Source organism: Ambystoma mexicanum, chromosome 5p (genome assembly GCF_040938575.1).
Source record: "Ambystoma mexicanum isolate Mex_15411 chromosome 5p, UKY_AmexF1_1, whole genome shotgun sequence".
Classification (NCBI taxonomy): Eukaryota; Metazoa; Chordata; class Amphibia; order Caudata; family Ambystomatidae; genus Ambystoma; species Ambystoma mexicanum.
Genome location: NC_090930.1, coordinates 34,180,224 through 34,194,287, shown reverse-complemented (window position 1 = coordinate 34,194,287; position 14,064 = coordinate 34,180,224). Strand labels below are relative to the sequence as shown.

General features: G+C 47.6%; 1 protein-coding gene across 5 annotated transcripts in view; it reads right to left on the bottom strand.

Moving 5' to 3' along the window:
• MED12 (mediator complex subunit 12) overlaps positions 1–14,064 on the bottom strand; it is a 1,704,158-nt gene that overhangs the window by 796,229 nt on the left and 893,865 nt on the right. The gene's annotated exons all lie outside the window — the stretch shown is intronic.

Sequence of the window (14,064 nt, the reverse complement as noted above, 5' to 3'; positions counted from 1 at the left end):
GGACTTCCCAGACAAACCAGGGCCAAGGGGAAGAACAACTTTAGGAGGGGCCTTGGGGGGGGGGGGGGAGCGCTGTCATGATGCCTACCCCCGGCATCAGGATCAAGCCCATCAGCTCCGGGAGAAGGCATCCAGATACTTATTAAAACCCCAACAGCCCCGGCTGGGGGCTGTTTGGGTTCAGTCCTTGCGCCTTAGGCACCAGGCTCATCATAGAAATCAGTCCAGGCGCCATATGCGCCAGGCTCATAGACTTTACTTACCTGATGCAGACCATGCTGCAAGTGAGTCCAAGCCAACGTGAGGCCTGGATGGGACTATTTTATTACAGGGACTATTTTTTACTCGGGCGTGATTTTGGGGATCTTCTTACCTGGAACTACTTTGGAGGCTATTTAAACCACGCCCGAACAGCAGCACACACTTCCCGTTATTCTGCATCCAGCAGCGTAACGCTCACCGTGCCTGCAGTCAGCATCCAGTGTTCTGCCACGCCTGCCTCGAATCTGGAGCTCCTAAAACAAAGAGGAAAGAAAAGGACAATGTTAGAAAACGAACTATTTTCAAATTCCTCACCTGATTCCGGATCCATCTCGCCTCCGGACCTGGAAAGAACATCATTTCAGTACGCGTCGCATCTCCAGCTGCAACGCCATACTCACCAGTCCTCGCAGCATCTTTCGATTCGGCACTGCCTCCAGCATTTCTTCGCCGAACTCCGGCACCTGGGGGACAAAAGAAAACAACAAGGTGAGCCGAGAAAACCAACAAATATAACTCTTATCACCATAGACTTACCCGATTTATCACCGGAGGCATTATTCTATAACTCTCCACATCTTCATGTGCCGCACCTGCAAAGAGAGAGAAAACACGTTAAACACATGCAACATTTACCGGATAGCGTCGGGTAATACAGACTCTTACCTGAGCGCTACCACGAGAGCATCTTCTCACGAACTCAGCTGCAAGACGAGGAAGGAAGGGGGGAACAAGAGTGAACATCGGACATATTGAACTCTATGAACTTGATACTTACTGGTCCTCGCCAGGAACCTCAGAGTCAATACTCTCCGGAACTCTCCCACGCCTTCAAACCAGTGAAGTAACTGGCATCAACGCGCCCCTGCAATCCATGCAGGATGGAGAGCTTATCTTTCAAGAGTATAAGGTGAGATTGCTGAGGGGGCACTTCGGAGGTGATTAGTGGGGGAGGACTGTGGCGGTGCCATCACTTGAATCCACGGGTGGCTAAATCCATCTCTCCACTTGCAGGAGAATACTTCTACGGGTCAAGCAGACAAAATTAGGAGGGCCAGTCCAGTCAGTCATCTCTGCACTACGCATCACGTTGGTGGAGACCGCAGCCGTCCGGGTCCGACCGACGCCCAAGTGGGAGCCAGGTGAGCGTAACATCTATCCATTTTTTTTCGGTAACCATGTTTTTTTAACAGAGCCTGCTGTACACTGCATTCATTATTGATTACTGTCCAAAAATCTGAAGAGTTCTTCTCTTTTAAGCATTTCATTATTTTTTCTGCATCGTGTTGTTCAGTCAAGGAGCGATGTGCTATTGTCCAATTGTTATACTTTTGTCTGATCTTTTTCTTCATCTTAAACTGTTCTAATTTGGTGAAGTTTTTGTGTTGTCGCAGAGCCTTGCACATTTCTCTCTTTCTCATGCCAATTTCCGGATTATAAGCGTGTATATGCTTTTAAATCTGTGTACCATTATTGATCAAGTAAAGGAGCATAGTCTACACCTAAGGAGTCAATATTTTTCTCATATTCCTTTTTCATTATGTTCACCTGCTGTGAATTGAGTTCAAGTCTGTTTCCACTGCAGTTTGGCATTATGTTATGATTCCATATTGGCGAGGTAGATTGCCAGGGCATCTTAAAGTGTGCTAGGACCATATTATGGTCACTAACTTGCATATTGTGCAGTTGGAGATTAATGGTATGTAGAGATAAGTTTTCTGATACAAAAATGTAATCCAATATGGATTTTTTATTATTTCTTTGCCATGTGGAATTCGCTGGTATGCCTCCCTTGACATTTCCATTTAACCTTGAAAAACTCCGTAAGGTTAGCTCTTCAAACCATTTTTGCGCCAGATTTTGTTTCGTTGGTAGAATATTCTTACTTATCTCTATGCAGTTTATATTGAGATCCCCACATATAATAATACGAGCAGAATTGTCAGCAATCAATAATTCATTGATTCAATCAATTACTTGTTCCACAAAGGAGAGCGTTCCTGCTTCGTGATGATGCCAGTAGAGGTTTAAAATGAAAAATGTAACAAATTTGCTATCAGTGCCACCATTTCTTATGATAGTTGCTACTTGGATATATTGAGATACATTCTTGTACTCCTGCAATCTACAGCCAGGTGTTTTTTTTTACAAGTGTAAGAAGACCAGCACTTGGGCGACCTTTATTTCTCTTGATGGCAGGATTAATTGCAATATCAAAGTTCTTAGCGATGGGACATGTGTCCAACCAATTTTCCTGCAAACATAGCAGGTCCACTTCTCTTGCCCACTTTCCTTTAGAGTTGAACAAGTGAGAGAAGCCTCTTGTATTCCAAGAGCCGACAACGAGCTGTTGTTCTTTTGGATTCTTTAAGCATCAGCTTTGGGTATTATTTGCCAAAGTGGCAGCTAGCCAATTCCACTCTGTATTGTTCACTTTACACACCTCTTTTTCATTTGTTTTTATCGACTGCTGAGAGTTTTTGACTGTGATTCTGATTTGGTGAGCTTTTTTCATTTCTTGAATACCGAGATGTTCTTGACGGGTCAGATTAAATTGTTCGTAATCTGACTTCCAGTTCTCATCCAGCATATTTTGTCTTTCGAAATGATTTTTCTTCAGCAGTGGATTAGGCGTAGATTTGGTGGTAGATGTCAAATCCCTTAGTTCTTTATCCAAGTTAGAAGCATCCACTTCTACAATGTCAAATCCGCAAGGTACCAATGCCGACGCTCCCTGCAGCAGGGTTTCACAGACTAATCTTGAATTTACATACAAGTACACTTTATCCAAAGCAATGTCTTCCTTAAATTCTACGGCCTGGATGTCACTGGACTCAATGGTCCGTAGCACAGGGACATGGTGGAACAAGCTCAGTACGTTCTTTCTATTCATTATTAGGCCATCATGGATGTTTAGTATTCTTTCCAGACCTACACAGTATTTTGCCTTTATTTTATGCACTTTGCCTTTGTAACCATTTTGATTACCTTTATTACCTTGAACCTTAGTAAAGCTCACTTTCCCTTTACGAATGTTCGTATCAAGTGGAGCGTTACCTTGAACCTTAGTAAAGCTCACTTTCCCTTTACGAATGTTCGAATCAAGTGGAGCGTTTACGCTCAAGGGATTTTTTTCTCGCAAAGTAAACTTCCAGGTTCCAGTATCTTCTCTTCATCTACAAGTATTCCGAGCGAAGCCAAGTGTACCGGTGAGGAATTGTTTTCCTGTTGCGACATCTTTACGGTAGCTTTTTTGTCTTTTTTCATCCAATGTTTGGAAAGAACTCACAGTATTTTCATGATTGTCAGCGATTACCACTTTTGGTTGTTTACCCAGTTCACAAAGACACCCTGTTGTTATAACACAGTCTTTTATTGTTGGCCTTTCGGGCCCGGCCAAATTCTGGTTGGGAGAGGCCTTTCATTCTCACTTCGCCTTTGTTCATCTTCTTGCACGTCTTCATATGTAGATATATTCATTAGAATCTCAATGTCAGTGTCTTCAGACCCCCTTTCTGATTCGTGGTCAGTATGGGATGGCACTGATGCTCGAGCTCCTTCATTGTTAGTTCTTGTGGAAGTTCCTTTTTGCTTTCCTTTTACTATACTCTCATAGGATTGATTTAGCGCAGATCTACAACCATTAGCAGAAACATTTACCCTAACTGTTTTGAGATTCCTTAAGAATGCTCTCGCGCCATTTATAATGTTTTCTTTTTTTAAATTTTTGGTTTTCTTCTTTTGGGGTACTCCTTTTATATTTTGCTTATTTCTGTCTTTTGCAAATATGTCAAACAGCCCTTTTATTGATTGCGTATTGTTTTCACACTGCTTCAATTTTAATTGGAGTACCCTTCACCGTTATTTATTGCATTATCAGTCTTTGCATTTTTTGAGCCTTGATCTACATTCGAGCCATCCTTTGTGATTGTTTTTGTTTGGTCAGCCTTTTCATTTTGTGAATCTCGCACTTCAATTATTTCATCCAAGTGTAGCACATCCGTGCACTTAGCATGTGCAGCGAAGGATTCCACCGAGATCGGGAGGCACACTTGCCAGTCTTCCTCTATCATTTTGAGGGAGTATAATTGGATTCTCTTTCTCTGTCTCCAGAGGTAGTTGATCTTTCTTTTTCTCAACCAATTTTGTATTTCTGGGGTCATTTTTCCACTGTACTATCGACAGTTTATTTTTTTCAATGACAACATTGTCCTTACAACTATCCATATTGCTACAGCTGGTCAGTCTCATCTTCGTGGCATCTGCAAGAGGTTTATTAAGAAGCTTCAGGGCTTTACAAATGCCATATCATATCATATCTTTGCGTGCAACTTCTGCTAATGTTTTGTCTTCACTTGAGTTTCGATTGGCATCCAAAATCAATTTCAAAAGGTTATCATTCTGGATCTTATCATGTCTCAAGTTTCCAGGAATTGTTTGCATTTCATGGTCCATGTTTGTTACTTTAGAATTTAGCAGTGCTATCAATGTTGTTAGGTCCTTGATATTGCCATCCATTTGTTCATATAATTTCAAATAAGGAGACAGTGCTATGTTCATAGCGGACATAATTACAGTTTGTGAATCCAATGTCATCATGTCTACCTTATTTGCTTTATTTTGCAGGTGAGAGGTTTTCTTTTTTCATTGGGCACATCTTATTTTGGGAAAAGGTTGTTCAATTAGGGACAAGCCGTCAGTGTGGGAAGTAGAAAGGGACCATGTGCTGGTAGAGCTGTTTTGTCTTGCATTAGCTGATATTAAAGTCTCATTGATCCCTTTGCTTTCTAACCACAGCTTGTTTTCCATCGATGTAAATCTTATGGGCGATTGCAGCGTATATTGCCGACATGGACTCCTTACCTGTGAACATGCAACTTCTCCGGAAATACATTTTCCAGTTCTTTTCCTTTTGCGTGCTGGGCTACATATGATTTTATATGCACTTTCTTGAAAAGGAAAATGTACTTAATCGCCGAGTCTACAGTCATGTGCTAGATCATGAGACATCGGCTGCTCCAAGATGGTGTCATTACTTGGAGTTGGTGTGTCCTTCTGGTGATTAATGGAGCGATTATTGAAGTCAAAATTAATTTTTGTTAAATCTTTTAACAATTTATCTGCCACGCTAAGTTAGTTCCTTCTTGCATCAACATTGTTGTAGTTATTATTAGTGTTAAACTGCTCTTCTGTTGTGTTTTCACACCATAATAGCGCACTTTTTTTTGTCATGGGTTCCGTTTGCCCAATGGCCATCATGTAGATCCAGCACTTTACCTAAAGACATTATTCTGCTTTTTTTCGGCCACCTGCAAATACCCTGTTCGCTGCATAGAGCTTGTTCATGAAGAGCATTAGAGGTTATTTCGTTATTCAGCTGCACAATTTTTGCAGACAAGACGTGCAGTTGTGGAATGGCGTCTGGTGGTGAAATTTTTTTGACTATCAAGCCACATTCAAAAGGAAATTCAGAGCAAGAATAGTATTTGCATCCTTCATTTCCATTTTCATTTTTTGTGAGGATAACCCCAGGGGAATGCAGAGGTCTATTTGTTTCAGTGATGACAATCGTTATCATTATCGTTCGCCAGAGGGCTTGCTATCACAACACAGATATCATCATGCCCACACATACATTCAACAGCGTTTACCTCTCCTATTTTTCGAATACACAGACGCATACCCCTCATTAGCATTCATTGTTTCAGATTTGCTGCAATCATCAGAATTCTGCAGCACATTTACAATCGGCATGACTGCTATAGATGGATCTGTGCCGGCAATGGATGTGTTAACGCTTACTTGAGTTAATGAAAGTTTTTTTCTTGGCGCAAACTTTGACGGACCAGCTATGTTCAGAGCTCCACGTCGTATGTGAGATCGGGTCTGCAGTGGTTTCACAGCTTCTTGTGGTTCCATCAGGTGCTAGAAGTCCTGGCAGATGAAACTTTTTATCTGAAGGACACAGAGTGTGAACAGCAGTGCATGGGGCCCCCGCGGTTCCAGCGACACCAAAGACACAAAAGACACTGTGCCGACTCCACGCCGCTCCGGAGGGTCGCTGAGTATTTGAGTCTATAGCCCCACCTCCTGGCAGTATGCACGAAAACAGACTCTCAATCCAAAGGGGAAATGCAGTACACAGTGCCTCAATACAAGACACCCAAGACTCTGTGCCGACTCCGCCCTCATTCATTTCCCTCCCATTCATTCCAGCCTAGCTGTCACTCACCCAACAGGGTGGCTGTCCTTTCCGGACAATCAGCCGGCCAATCACCACAAAGTGCATTTTGGTCTCCTAGCAGGAGTTTCGGGCACCTCCCTCACTTCCTGCCTACATCCGACACCCTGGAGCCAGAGGCGGCATTCACTCGTAAATCCCGCCAAAGGCAAAGCGTACAATGGGACCAAACCTGGTTTGGCACGTCAGTAAATCTCAAGAAGGACCTTTGCACAAAGAAATGGCAAAAAAAGAAGACGGGGCCATTTTGACAAAAATGGCACCCTTGGGTGCTTTACTGCAGCTGCGAATGCAGCCCGCAGTAAATGTACACCACGGTAGTTAAATGGAAACCACTGCAAGCAGCCACTTAGTGAAGAAAGGGTAACAAAAAAAAATGTTACATGAGAAGCTAGACAAAGGGGATACTAGGTAACCCCTCCAGCACCCTATTGTAAGATTGTGTGTGCTGGGTCTAGAAAGTTACAAATGTAAGTAAAGTCAATTTCAAAGTACTGCTCTGGGAAACAGTAGTTTATCCCAGAGAAGGTATTCAAACCTTTGGGAAATCTGAAAGACTTCCCTGTGCCACTGCACTGAAGGTGCTGTGTGACAATGTAAAAGATGCCTATGGAGTTTGTCAGACTCCATAACCAAAAGAAACGCAGTGTACAATATAGTATCCAGTTTATATGTACAGTTTTTTTTTCGAATGACAAAAATGTCAAAAATATTTTACTGAAATGTTTTTTTTTTCCTTTACATGTTTTTTTCTTCGCGGGTAAAACAAAGGGTTACAAAAAAAGGGGGTTGGGGGAACCCCCCCCCCCCCATTGCAGACATTCAACTTGTTTTTCGGTGAAATGTTTTCGACATTATGGCATTCGAAAAAATGTCATTCGAAATAGTCACTAGGAACCGTACAAAATTGCATTAAAATACATGAGAGTGGGAAAAGGGGTCTCATTCTCTCAAGGTTAAAAAATCAAGTCCTCAAAATCCAGCAAAGTTGCTGGGTGTCTCTAAGGTGGAGGGAATTGGCACCTTTTTCGGAGAATTCTACCTAACAAAGGAAAACGCGTCCACCATACCTCCCGGCTGGTTGAACCTGCTGGCGAACCTCTGGCACTTGGTGTTAGTCGCCGTCGCAGACAGATCGATCTGGGGTCTGCCCCACCTGATAAAAAGGTTGTCCACTTGATCCTGCCAAAACTCCCACTTGTGGAAAGAGCGCAGCTCCTTGCTGAGAGAGTCGGCAACAGTGTTCTTGACTCCTGCCAGGTGAAAAGGAATGAGAAACATCCCCTGGGCAACAGCCCAGGGCCACAAACCCTGCGCCTCACTTGAGTGCTGGAGATCTGGTGCCCCCCTGCTTCCTGATGTATATCAAGGTGGTATTGTCAATGAAGACTTGGTAGAGTCTCTCCCAGGGGTTATTCACCCAAGAACAGGTCATTGGGCTGTGTTCGTGCTGGTAGAGCGATTCCCAGACCCCCCTTTGTTTGCATACATTAACTTTGGGTTTCACCCTAAGTTAACTGGGCAATCCAGACGTGGACCCCTTGCTCACTGTTCTTAGAGAGGCAACAGTTTCACCTCACTGATGATGCCCAACAAGGCTGAAACACGTGTATGGGGTTACTGATGGTACTCTTGTTCAGGGGAGAATTGCCTAGCATTTCGGTGCTGGACTGCCCCTGGGCAGGACAAAGGCTGATATGCGGGGAAATTTCTTCTCTGTGAAAAGGACAGTGAGCTAAAGACTTGGTAGAGTCTCTCCCAGGGGTTATTCACCCAAGAACAGGTCATTGGGCTGTGTTCGTGCTGGTAGAGAGATTCCCAGACCCCCCTTTGTTTGCATAGTGTCAATGAAGACCCTCACCACATTGCCCTTGAAGGACGGAGGGAACAACTTGAAGGAACAACTTGAGGAACACTGCCCACAGCTCCAGGACATCGATGTGGAGATCCCTCACCTCCGGCCGACACAGGCCTTTGGCGCCGAGACGTCCGGTGTTGGCTCCACAGCCCTCCAGGGAAGCGTCCGGGGTGACCGTCTCCTGGTACGGGGGGCTCTGGAAGTCTGTGCCCCTCGCAATGTTGGAGCGCACGCCCCACCACCTTATCGCTTGACGGAACGCCTCGTTGAGAACAATTCTGTTTGTGAAGCTTCCGGACACTTGGATCCACCGGGCGTCCAGGAACTCCTGAAGGGGTTGCATCCGTAACCTGCAGAGCCTGATCAGGTAGATACACGACGACGACATCCCGAGCAGTGACTTGATGGCTTGCACCGTGGTGATCTTCAGAGCCAACAGGCGTTGTACCTTGCCCAAGATGGCTGTAAAAAGACTCCACTGGAGGGGGGCGCCTGTACTCCTCTCTCTACATGGCAGAGGAGAGGCACAGAGGACCCCAGACAAGATTCTCCCTTATTGGTATTGTGGTCGAGCAATCAAGGCTTAGCTCTCAGGAGGTGATGCGGGCTGGTTCATAAGTACAGTGTAGTCCCTAAGCACCCACAAAGGAACGTCCACACATGTTAGTGAGAACAAAGTTCTTTATATAATTAAGGTATACATTCTATACACAATCACAATAACACACTTTGTGCTTCGACAATTCTAAAATGGTAAATATATAGAGTTCTAGGTGGTACCACGATTACTCTGATTCCATTCAAATGCATCAACTGTACTCAGTTCAAATAGCATACAAATCAACACAGTTAAACGATATCAACCATAGACTTTGGAGGAAAACAAGTTGTTAGATAATTGGCAGAATACTGGGCCCCTACCACTAGGCACAGTGCAGTATGAGAATTCCACCCATCTGGGCAACCTGTAAATGAAGATGCACTACAAGCCCAGTCCAGATATTGTCTATTAGAGTCTTATCTCCTTCTATAAAAGTTCTACTGCCCCAAAGTACCTGGTTTCGTAGAGTTCTTCGGAGAGTCGTCGACAGGCCCTTTTTGAGTGCACTATCCCTTTAAGGCAGGAGCGGCAGGTCGTCGAGATTCGGTGAAGAGGCGAAGGTTGTCGTAGAGGAAGCAGCTTCGATCTTCGCGGTGCTCGTTGACGAAAGCTCGTGAACGACCTGTGAAGAGGAGGCGTGCGGTGCACCTCAACGACAAGTGTTTGTTACCGCAAAGAGCCAATGAAGGACTTTGGCCCATCAAGGGCTTCAGGCTGCCGGCGTCTGGCATCGGCGAACAGGACGTGACCACGGCTGGCTTCAGTAGCTTCGTTGGCAGGCCTTCGGGTGGCAGGAAACCCACCAGCAGATTCTCCTTGGTCCTCGGCGGCTTCGACTTTCTCCGACAGGATGAAATTGGTCGACTAGGATGAACAAGGGAGTCCTTGGATCAAATGTTCTTAGGCAAAAGGTAGCACTGCGGCTCCGGTGGGCGATGGAGATCGGCAAGGGCTGACCGGTTCTTCTCCTCGTTCTCCTCGGCGGTCCGCTTCCACAGTCGGCAGCCTTTCGTAGGTCCGTCTACCAGGGAGCTTTGGCAAAGATCAGCTGGTGCCCGATGGTCCCTCGTAGCTCGGGAAGAGGTCTTCTAGCCAGGTCCACTCTTGGATCAGTTCTTGAAGGCACAGCAGCTTTCAGGTTGCAACGAAGGGAACATGAGTTCACCTTCTTCTGACTCGGCTTCAAGAGTAAGCATCAAGTATCAACTTCAGCTTCAGAACGATTTCTAGCAATGAGAGGCCCCCAGATATATTGTTGATCTCCCATTCACTCTGCTGGGTCACACTCAGGCAACCAATCATTCAGAAGGGTATTCAGGCAGCCAATCGGCCCACAGTGCATTCAGGCCATTCTTCTCCATCCAGACACTCAACACAGAATGTGGATTCGGACAAGCACTCTGCCATTCAGCACTACACACTGCATTCATACCAGTTTCAGGCAGGGCTGTCTCAGTCATTGTGTCAAACATCAGATACTAGACACCCATAACATGGAATGCATACTCGTCACACACGCCATTCGCCCAGGTCCCACCCCAAGGGTGTACCCACAACATACAGTCATTGGGAAGGCTTGAGCCAGTCTGGCTTGGACTTCCCCACAACAAAATATATGGAACTTCCACCCAACAGCCAGGCTGGGAGGAGGGACAGAGTCAGGGCTTCCTGGGACTTCTGGAAAAGTAAGGTAACAGGCGATAGAAAGCAAGAGGCCACAGGGGCCATCTGGTTCCCTATCAGGAATCCACTGATTCCAATGACAGGGCCTGAGCATCCCAAAACGGAGGACACTTAGGGCACCTGTCAATTCAGAATGGAACTGCCACCAGCCCGTACCCTGCTCTGTGGGCCACACAAAGGTGCCCAAAAACCTAGGGCCTCATTACGACCCAGGCGTTAAAGGGTTAACGGCGCCGCAAAAGGCTTAACGCCTTACTACGAGGTCCCTTTGCGGCTCCCGACCTGAACGACTGGTCTGGACCAGCCGTTAAAGTAGGGATCCACAAAGGGACCTTGATGGCAATTACAGTACCGCAATTTGCGGTACCGTAATTGCCGCCTTCCCCATTCCCATTGAGCCCTATGGGGCAAAAATGGGAATGGGGAAGGGCCATGGAGAAAGGGGGAATTACCGCCCCGCCAACCTTGGAATGAGGTGGTAATTCCCCCTTTCTCTATGGCGGACTCCGGCATGGACCATGGTGCTAATAGCACCATGGTTTAGCGCTGAGTCCTAATGAGGGCCATACACTAGGAGTACAGGGTCGTACTCCCACACATGGGTGCCATACGGGTATCCCAAGGGTCTGTTCACCAAACCAAATACAGTAAGAGCCACACTGCCAGGCATCCCACGTGAACTCCGGCGTGAAAAACAAGACAGAACACATGATAAACAAAGGCCAAGGATACGGAGGCCCTGTCCCTCCGATGCATTTCCAGCATCACAATGGCTGCAATCTTTACTTCTGAGGGGGCCGCCAGGCAGGAGGCTGTGTTGAGCCTGGAACCCAGGAACAGAGTGTCCTGCGATGAAATAAAGCACGAATTCAGATAATTCACAGAGACTCCAAGACCGGTCAGCAGCTGGACAGTCCTGTCTGTGTGGTCGAGGGCGATTCCCTTGACTTGGACCGGATGAGCCAGTCGTCGAGGAACGGCTACACATGTATCCCTTGCAGACTGAGATGGGCCGCCACTGGTGCCAGGCACTTCGTAAACACCCTGGCTGCAGACTTCAGTCCGAAGGGAATGGACTTGAATTGCTTGTGGTTCCATTAGTACTTTACCTGTACGATGAAGCGCATGAACTGCCGATGCTTCTCATGATTGGGGACATGGAAGTAAGCATCCTCCAGATCCAGCGACGTTAGGACGTCCCCTTCATCCAGTTGGCCGAGCATGTGCTGCAACGTGACCATCCTGAATTTTTGGGACTTGAGGAACTTGTTTAGTCGCTCTAGGTAGAGAATGGGCTTCCAGCCCCCAGTCTTCTTTCTCACTAAGAAGCATCTGGAGTAAACTCTGGCACCCCAAAGTCACTTTGGAATGCGCTCTATCAGCCCTTTTCTTAGCATGGCCCGTACCTCCTGCAGCAGCTCAGGGATGTGTTGCTCCTACTGGGCCACTGTTGGTATCCGCGGACAATTCTGCTGGAACTCGAGAGTATGTCTGTGGGTGAGAGCATCCGGCACCCCATCAGTCGGTGGAGATCTTCCACCCGCTGATGAAGCCCACCAGCCGGCCTCGCACCGCTGACGTCCTGGGTGGTTCAGTTCTGCATCGGTGCCTGCGGGCCGCCTTGGGAGCGACGATGGCAGCAACCTACAAAAGCCTTGGTACGACCCCTGTAGGCCTCCAGGGTCATGGAATGGGAGGGTTTACGGCAAGAGGGCGATCCACCACCAAAACAGTTAGATGATCTTCCGGATTTGCTTCCTGAGGCATGAAAGGAAGGGTGTTGTTGCTGAAGCGTGCATAGGGCCCGGGCCGTCTCTGTGTCGGTCTTGATGGCTTGCAACGATTCATCGACAGCCTTCCCAAAGAGATTGTCCCTGTACAACGGCATGTCCAGGACACTCGTCTGAACTTCCTGCCGAAAGTTGGTGGCTTTCAACAAGCCATGACGACCGAGGCAGACACTGTTCCCCATCTGGTGGGAAACCTTGTGTCCGCGATGTCCAGGGCCACGGTGTTGGCATGGTCCGATGCCAGTTCGCCCTCCTGGAGGATCTCCAGTTTCTCAACCCGCTTGTCTTCGGGGAGGAATTCCAGCAAAGGGGCCATCTTTTATCACAGCTCCCCGTCGTACAGGGCCAGGATCGCAAGAGCATTTTGCTGCCTTTACCGTTGTTGCCGCCGAGTAGATCACCTTTCGGCCCATGGCGTCAAACTTCTTCCCCTTGCTGTCTAGGGGAACTGAGGCAGACGATAGTGGATTGGAGGAAGTATTTCTCGCAGCCGTCGAGGCAACAGTCTGGGGAAGGCTGCGATCGCAGGCACTTGGTGCCGACTCAGGCACCCAGTACTTCTTCTCCGGCAGGTGTCTTTTCGCCGGGGCTGAGGCGGGATTCTTCATCAACACCAGGCCCTCACCCCAAACGTTATCTAGCAGAGGCACTGCCAGAATGATCTTCCTTTTAGCCTCTCGGTGCTGGTACAGGAACCCTTCCTTGTTGGTCTCTTCTGGCGTCAGCTGGAAGAGCTCCGATGTACGGGCAACCATGGAGTGGAATGATCCCATGTCCAGTGGAGAAGCTCTCGGTGATGGGGGGAAAGAGGGGTCATCACTGTATCTGTCCCCGTATGCCTCGGTGGGAGGGTACGTGAGGTGGTTGATGAGGTGGCGTGGGGTGCCGCTTCCTCTTCTTTGCCAGTGGTGGGCCCGGAGCCACAGGGCCCGGAGCCATCCTCTTCTGTATCTCCGACACCAGCGTGTGGAGAGTGGACAGGTTGCCCAGCAATACGTCCCAGGGAGATGGAGGGGGGAGTAGGCTTGCTGGGCCCAGCGCCTACGTCGTCCCCCTTGACGATTACCTCGTCATCGCTGTCCACATCCTCCGGGACAGTGTAAACGGACGCCATGTCTTCTTTGTCCGAAGAAGAAATATCCATGCCCTGGAGCTCGGTAGAGGCCTCCACTGCCCCTCTTCCCCGTTGCGTCCTGAGGGATCAGAGCTGGGCTCAGGACTGGCATCCTCTTCCCCAGTGTCTTCTCCACCGGCTTGGCTGAAGGATACCGCCTGTGATCCGGATGCTCTAGAGGCACTGGGAGTGTTTTCCTCCACAAACAAGTTCCTTAGTCCGCAGCTGGAGCAGAGCTTCAAGAGAGAACCTCTGTCCTTTTCGTCCGACATGGTCCGGCAAGCAGTGCAGGCCCGATGTCCTTCTGGAATCTTCAGTGAGAACTCAGGGATTCTTGCCCTTGAGGGCGACAAAAGACGCTGACAAATGGATACCCGCTTGCCGGTCGAAAGCATGAAAGAGCACACGGGCTCTATTTGACAAAATTTTGAATTTCTAACGAAAAATCTCGAAAGCGCAGACAAGTTCTACAGAGCAAAACACAAGGACTCCCAACACTTGAACATGCGGTAAAAA